Here is an 8,848-nt window from a genome sequence, read left to right as displayed (position 1 = left end):
AAAATTATTTTAATCTCCGACGTGAGATAAGATAGAACACTCATCCCAATTTCCATTACGTGCTGTACTCTTGAGCCATAGTTTTAGTCCCGCGTAATACATACATTCTATTACTCGAAAAAGGCAAGATTCGTCACCAATAATTGACATGACAATATGCGGCACCATAGCACCGTTTATGCTTGAAATTTCAACAGGCATTTAAAAAGGGATAAAAAATAAATCTTAAATGATTACTTAGCAACTAAATTTTTATTTTTTTTAAAAATACAAAATTATTCTCAATAATTAACGTATGACTAACTATTCAACACAACTTTATTTATTACTTAAGACAACCTAACAAAATAAATCTAAATAAATGCTGAACGTATAACCAATTTTTTTAACACTACTTAAATAATTACTTAAGGCAATCTAACAAGATGAATAATAACAATACTGTTGCCAATACGTAAAGAAACACAAGAGTTTATGGTACCACATATTAGAAATAAGCATAGAGTTTATATACATAGAATTATTCTCATATAGAAACAAATGAGTTTTTTTCATTAAATCATTGTTTTTGTTATTGCAAAATTCATCACATTAGATAATTACTATTCGGTGAAAGCTAATACTTTTTTATTCTTTTATGTTTTGCAAACTTATATCTTCGTAACATAATCAAAATCATTATAAATTTAAGAACGAGGAAGGAATGCGTAATGAAATAATTCCATAATGAAATCAATAAATAATGAAAGGATTGAATTCGTGATCACATAACATTCAAAGATTTTAAAACTTTATCATCTAACTATTTTTTTTTTATTTTAAGCTTTTTAAACCTAAGTAAATATAAATTACGATTTTATTAAAGTGTTTGAATTTTTTAATGATATTTAATTCCAAAATAATAAAAAAATTGCGAAGAAAAATTAATTATCCGTACAGATTATTCATTGACAAGAAATTAATCATCTAATTATTTTTTTTAATTTTAAACTTATTAAACCTAAGTAATTATAAATTACGATTTTATTAAAGTGTTTGAATTTTACATGATATTTAATTCCAAAATAATAAAAAAATAGTAAAGAAAAAGTAATTATCCTTATAGATTATTCATTAACAAGAAATTAATGAATTATTAAATTTACTTTATTCAGTTCCATTAATTAAAATATGCTTTTATTTACACACTTATACGTTTTAATTTTCACATTTACGTGCATTGTTTAATAATTATAGCTGCAACTAAAATATTAAATTTAGTAGGAATTAATTTTAAAAAATTAATAACTAAAGTGAAACTCAAAACTACCAATAAAATAATTCATTTGTGAAAATTTAGGGAACTATATACTTTATTTTTCGTGTTGTGTTTTTATTTGAAATAAGTTTCAATCAACTTAAAATTATTTATAATCAAACAAATGAAGCATATAAGTCAAACTTCGAATAAATAAAATATAATGTTGTAAAACTCATTTGTGTATGCTCAAAATAGTGTTAAACAGAATAAAACGCTGTAAATGTAAAAAAAAAATTAAAAGTTATAGAACTAAAAAAATTAAACGAACGTAACTAATTAAATTCAAAACGAAACAATTTATAAAAATGTCTCGTTAATCTGTATAACCTTTAACATGCGTACATATTTTAAATCCTTCTTTTAAAGATAGGAATTTTAAAAAAAGTAATATGTTCGGATGATGTTAAAAATAGTTTTTAATCAATTCTTATCGTTTGCTTGCGGAAGTAAAAGAATTTTGTTCGATAAGTTGACTTTGCTAATAAGGATAGAATCTTTTCAGTTGCAGTTAGGTATATTGACAATGAAGAGGAAAGTAATCTTTCTAATTAGAATAATATTAGTTTGAATATACTTTTGAAAACTGTTCTTCGAAAAAAAAAGGAAGCAATTAACTTGAATTCCTTTAATAATTATTGCAGACGATAAATTTAAAATTTGGATAACAAAAAACACTTAAACGATATAAAGTTATTTACCTGAAATTTTAAAAATATGAAGTTGGGAATATTAAACATTGATAGTTGTTAGCTTAAAAAGTTTTTTTCTATAATTGATATTCTATTAAAATATAAAACTTTGTAATTCTTGGAACAATATAATTATTAGCCACAATTTTGAAAAAAACATTGATGAACGATAATTACTTTAGTGAGAATTCATTTTTTTTCTCAATATCTCCAGGACCTGACGTGATAGAGAAAAACTATTTTCAAATTTAAAACCAGCAAAACAAATTACATCTGGAAAGGTAAACACCATTCCAGATATCTATAATTTGTTTATCAGTGTTATTATTTTAAGAAATCTTAAATAATAGCCCATTATTTCTATTAATAAATCTATATTTTTTTACAAAAAAAGAATAAAATAATAATTTTTTTGAATCTTTCCTTCCTTTACATAATAAATTAATGGGTGAGTCCATTATATTCGAGAAATTAACAAATTAGATATTTAAAATAATAATCTGCAAAGAGTATGAAATCGATAGTTTCGTAGAACAGAACAGAACAATTAATAAAGAATTATTAACAATTTAGAAAGAACAATTAATAAAGAACGCAATTGTGAATTTAACTGCGGAGCGATTGCATCAGAATGGTTCTGGGTTCGAAAACCGGGCAAGGCATGGGTGTTCTTTCATTCACTGTACTATCTGTCCTTACTGTGGGAGCAACGTTGGTCCACCTAATATGGTGCCCCTGAACGAGTGGCCAACAAATCTACCCTTCTGATGTCTATCTGACGAAGGGTTATTCTCCAGGTGAGCATTGGTGAAACAAAATTGTAGAGCAATATTTATTACAATGTTCACTACAGGTCTTGTTATTTGATTTTAGGTGGATGAGAATCGGCCATCTAAATCATCTATACACAAAATAAGATATGTTCTGACTGACTGACTGATTCTTCATCGCAGAATCTACACTACTGAAACTAGAAGCATGAAATTTGGTCATTGGGCTCCCTTAAGAAGTAGTCACCCTACATAAGGAATTATTTCTTGACATTCCAAACCAAAGCAGGTTAAATTGTGGTAAAAATCCGCCGACTTTGACATCTTGTTAGGTTGTGTTGAATAAAAATTTAATTAAAGTCAAATAATTAGTTGTAGGTTAGGTGTTTTTAATTAGATTAATTTTAGTAGGTTGTCTTAAATAATAATTTAAATAAGATTTAAGTAATTAGTTATATGTTAAGTGCTTACTTAGATTCATTTTTATGTAGTCTTAAGTGATAAATTGAGTAGTATTGAATAGTTAATTATACGTTAAGTAATTATTAAGAATAATTTTGTAATTTTAAAGAAATTAAAACTCAGTTACAAAGCAATTATTCAGATTTATTTTTAATCAATTCTAAAACGGCTGTAGAAATTTTAAACATAAACGGTGCTATGGTGCCGCACAATTATTGGTGACGAAATTTGCCTTTTTCGAGCAATGGCATATATATTATACAATATACGGAGCTCAAGTTATCGTTTAAGAGGTGCACAGCCTTGTTATCTAACTTAGTAAAACTTTTTGAATAAAACGAACCCGCATTTGCGTTACATGGAAAGTAAAAACGCGAAAACCTCCTACGATTAGCGTGAGGATTCTAAACCATGATTCCTCTACCTGTGCGAATATTTTATGTCAACACTGTTGACGCTGCGAGACCGGAACGAAGTTCAAATCAACCTGCCATCGTTGGGATTCGAACATGGGTCGTATTATTGGGAGATGATTGCTTTATTCCTTGAGTTATTCCTTGTGCAGAAGATAGTTGTTGTTGTCGGCAACATTAAACAGAAGCGACAATAGCACCATCTAGCAGGAGATAGTAAAATCTATCAATACTTCACACACAATACCCAATTTGTCGTTTTTAGCTCGATTGATAGGTTCTGCAGAATATTTTTATTTTTGTTTGCTTGTTTTTTTCGTTTTCCGAAAAGAAAATACAAAGATATAGATCAGATAATATATCTGATTGTTTTTCTTATATTTTATAAAAATATGCAAAACGCACACCTTGATAAAATTAATTTCGTAAGTATCACTAAAAATTCTTACGATAGTATACGACTATAAAGTTTCGAAAATGTGGATTGATTTTGAGCTTCTCACGAAAAAAAGGGTTTATTAATAAAAAAGAAGCAACGTTTGGCTCCGTAATAAAAATATCTTTTATCACTTACTTGCTTGGTCTTTAGATTTTATCTCTCTTACTCATAAACCAAAATAAAAAAGTTTTTACTATCCTCGGTATCGGAGTTTTTTTATTCTACTTGGAAAAAAAACACGTAAAAGTTTTCTGTTTTACATTTAGACATTTAATGTTTCATCCTTTTCGTTTTCCAAGGGAAGGCATGCAACTATGATAATAAATGGCAAGTGATAACAAATTGTTTATGCTAAGACATTATGGTGATACATTTTGAACCTATATGGGTTATATTAAAAATCCAAACTAAATCAAGCTTAATTTAGATTTTTCATACAATTTTCAATTATTAATGAAAATAACTAATAATTAGAGATGCGTCTGAAAATTTTTTTGAGTAGGAACTTAAGAAGAAATCATGATAATTATTCATCGTTAAAGTAATATTAGTTATTCACAACGTTACTGCTAAAGTGTAAAAATCGGTAATTCTGCAGATTATGTAGCTAATGAAATTACAGTGTAACTATGTAGTAAATTACTACTATGTAGTAAATTACAGTGATCCCTTTAAGAGTCGAAAATTGTTTCACTTTTCGAATTTTCGATATAATCTGCAAACTATCTAGATAAGTTGCGCATCACCTACCAAGCACTCGTTAAAATGAAGATAAGATCTTATCTGGATTATCAGAAACTTTTCTGTACTCTTAAATTAACATAATAATATTACATATTCACTTTTCGCTATCTAAAAAATCAAATTACTACATTAAAGCAATCAACACACTAGTTATGCAGACTTGATCATCAATCATTGTAAAATTATAATGCAAAGAGCCAATTAAGTCAGTGAAGAGTCAAGTAAAGTAAGTCAGTGAAGAGTCAAGTAAAGTTAGTCAGTGAAGAGTCAAGTAAAATAAATCAGTGAAGAGTCAAGTAAAGTAAGTCAGTGAAGAGTCAAGTAAGGTAAGTCAGTGAAGAGTCAAGTAAAGTAAGTCAATGAAGAGTCAAGTAAAGTAAGTCAGTGAAGAGTCAAGTAAAGTAAGTCAGTGAAGAGTCAAGCAAAAATAATAAATCGTGTAGTTAATAAATGACGGAAACAAGTTTTAACGATATGGAAGATACTTCCTAGACGATATTTCCTAGATTAAATGTGGAATATCATGATTGCACATTTCAATGGAGCAAATTAGTTAATCTGCAGATTTGCTAGGCAATGTATACCAGGTAATGTATACTAGGTAGGGGAGAGTGGGGTCAATTGTAACATTTTTTACTTAACTATTTTTAACTAACAAAAAAAAATCCAATATATTAGTAGTATTAATTGATAGACGAGTAAAGCAGACTATCCTCTACTAGAAAAAAAATAAATACCTTATTTTAAATGTTATTATAGGAGTAAAAATAATAATGAGCAGAGACCTAAAGGGTTAAACTTTTAACTTTAAGAGGTTAAAAATTTTAATTTATGCTGTGAAAGGTGACAAATAAAATAATGCACATGCAACATAATATAAATGATATCGGAAACTATTGGTGGTTCTTGAAGAGTTAAGTAATGGTTTGTAAACATAAGATTATTTATTTTCAGCTGTTACAATCGTCCCTTTACTTATTGTTACAATCGTCCCCAAGACGCCATTTTAGCTTCATTTGTTAAAAACAATGCTAGTTAATTAACAAAACTAACCTTTTTTTTTAAATGTTAATTAATGTGTCCACTTACATATTCGGTTAATAATTTTTATTTGTTTAAACAAAATTACTTTGTTACAATATAATATTCTAATACCAAAAAAAGTGCTTACGTAGCGTGAAAATATCTTTTGTGATGTAACTCTTTCAAAAGTACATAAAAATGGTTGCCAGCAGGGATGTACATGTAGATTCATTAAATGCACCTTGTGCGCCACCTAGGAACCAAATCTAGAATCCGACACTCGAAATTTTTGCTCTGTTGTAATCGTACCCTGTTACAATTGACCCCACTCTCCCCTAATGTATACCCACTAACGGCTTTCAATCTTTAGCTGTATCAACAACAGACCTTTAATATCGATGATAAAGCTGTTGATGTCTCATGACATAAATGTCACAAGTCTTTAATAGTTGTAGTTGCAGTTTATTTACGTCGCACTAGAGCTCCGCACTGGTATATTATCGACTGTTTGGGAAACATCTCTGAGGATGATCCGAAGACATGTCATCACAATTTTGATCCTCTGCAGGAGGGGATGCCCCCCCCCCGCTTCGGTAGCCCGACGACATGCGCGAAGTCAAGCACTTTACGGTAGAACAGTTTAACGAGGAACGAGGGAACGCCCTCGGTACGAAGGCAAAACTTCGTACAATGCATAAGATATTTTTTATTTAACGCATGGAAATGGCACAATCTCCTAAAAAATTTAAAAACGTTGTTATTTATACTACCATGGATGGCCAGTAATATGACCCATATAATTTTGGTATGGGAGTTTTGTTCAAAAATACTGTATTATTAAATTAGTCATAATTTCTGTTTTAGTGATCAAACGGTTTTGGAAATTTTAATGTATAATCAACAAACCGAAAAAGTAAGAATTTAAGGACTCTGAGCCAGTTTGATTGCCGGAAGATAAAGTGACATGTGCCATTATCAGAAACTCCTTCTAGTTTAAGCAGGCATTTTAAATAGTTTCAATGTTGAATACCTACCTTGTGATTACACGGATCACGATAATATTGTTTGTTTCTTTGTTGCTTATTAATTTATGACTCTTAATATGTATATTTTTTTCTTTCTTTTCCACGAGGCTTCAAGGTGCATGTCGGACACCCTATGAGTAAATATTTGCTTTAAGGATGAAAATAAATGGACCACACTGTATAACTTTTTATTGAACGATCGGATAAAAATACGGCTTTTTCAAAATTTAATTTCTAAGGAACTATTCGATCGATATCGTTCAAATTTCGCATTATATCATATAGTTCCATAATTTCGTATAAATTTCATATAGTTCATATAAATTTCATATAGTTCGTATAAAATCATATAGTTCATATAAATTTCGCATATATTACTTAAAATAACGTGAAAATAATTTACCTTACAGTTCACGGTTTTTAACTATTATTAAATAAAATAAGAAAATTAAAAAAGAAAATATTAAAAATGATTTTTACATGGAATTATCTTCGGAAAAACGAATTTTATAATTGTGGGCAAGACATTTTCATTTCGCTTCAGAAGTCTTCGAGACAAAGCGAACATGCAAAAAGTAAAATTAATACTATACGGTGAAAAGTTTTGACCACTCTCTTGACCCAACTATTGGGACCATATTTCCCAAATTCCGGTTACTGGTATATTTTGGTGTCCAAAGTCTATGAAAATCCGATCATTAGATCAAAAGTTATTTCAAGTCGTTCACTTCTTTTTTGTGCACTATACGTGTCCATGGCTATAGAAAAATGCTTAATTTTAGCATTTTGCATGGGAGTAATTGTTTTGAAAATGAAGAATGTGATTTATTGAATCGTACTATTTTTTAAGAATACGAAATAACGGAATTTATCAATTCAGAATTCATAACAAATTTAATATTTTTTCAAAATTATAAGAAAAGCACCGTTAAAATAAATACAAGTATCAAGAACACAGAATCAGGATAATATAGAGAAATTATATTTACTGTCTTTTTGTTTTTACGCATTTACAATGAAGAGTATACTCTAATAGATACTTGAAAAACTTTATAATACCCTTTCCAACAGATAGCAATATAGAAAGGAATAGCAATATAAACCTAAAATTCAATATCACGTCTCCAAGTAAAACCAATATATTATTTCCGGAAAAAATAAAAAATAAAACATTTTTTTTCAAACGTAGGAAAGAATATATGGGTTGTAAAATTTCAAATTTAATAAATTTTCAAATTTGCTTCTTTTAGTAAATATGCTTGGATTTCTTTAAAAAAAATGTCGCAATATACTTAGATAATAATGATATAGACGAGAAAGAAGAATTTCGTTTAAATTTCTTTTTCAAACGCAATATTTGTATTACCAAAATAATAAAATTCTATTTCCGCAGATCAATTTAAAACCGAATTTTATTCTTACATTACTTGTAGTTTTTAGGACAAAATCACGTGATTTCATAACAATTTTTTTTTTTTGCGTTTTATGTGCTGTGCTGGTCAAATTTCTTTTACAAAATTTGAAATAATAATATTTTTACGAAAATTCTTATAATCAGTTAGTTAAACGATTTCACAGTCTATCAAACACTAATTATAAATAATGGTATCTAAATGGAAATAAGAAAAATAATAAGAAAAATAATGAGAGAAAAATGTTTAAGTGCCTTTAAGTTTCGTCGAGCAATCAAACTGGTTTTGATGCTTGTCAACAACTTTTAGCACTATTGATTTGATAGATTTCGACATCGTTTCCTCCTCAATACAATACTATTTTGCAATTCCTTATGTGTATTCTTTTTAAATTTCCTTTAAGAAATTAAAAAGAAAATTCTGAAAGCTTATAATAAGAGTTATGATTATGGTGTTCGCATATGTAATAGTATTATATTTTATATATTAATGGATCATTTTGCCTATAATGTATCATCATCATACTTCAGCCGCAGAAAAACATAACAGATGTTCGAATGGCTACGAATTT

Source organism: Parasteatoda tepidariorum, chromosome 8 (assembly GCF_043381705.1).
Source record: "Parasteatoda tepidariorum isolate YZ-2023 chromosome 8, CAS_Ptep_4.0, whole genome shotgun sequence".
NCBI classification, from domain to species: domain Eukaryota; kingdom Metazoa; phylum Arthropoda; class Arachnida; order Araneae; family Theridiidae; genus Parasteatoda; species Parasteatoda tepidariorum.
Note: the sequence above shows the minus strand (reverse complement) of the source record.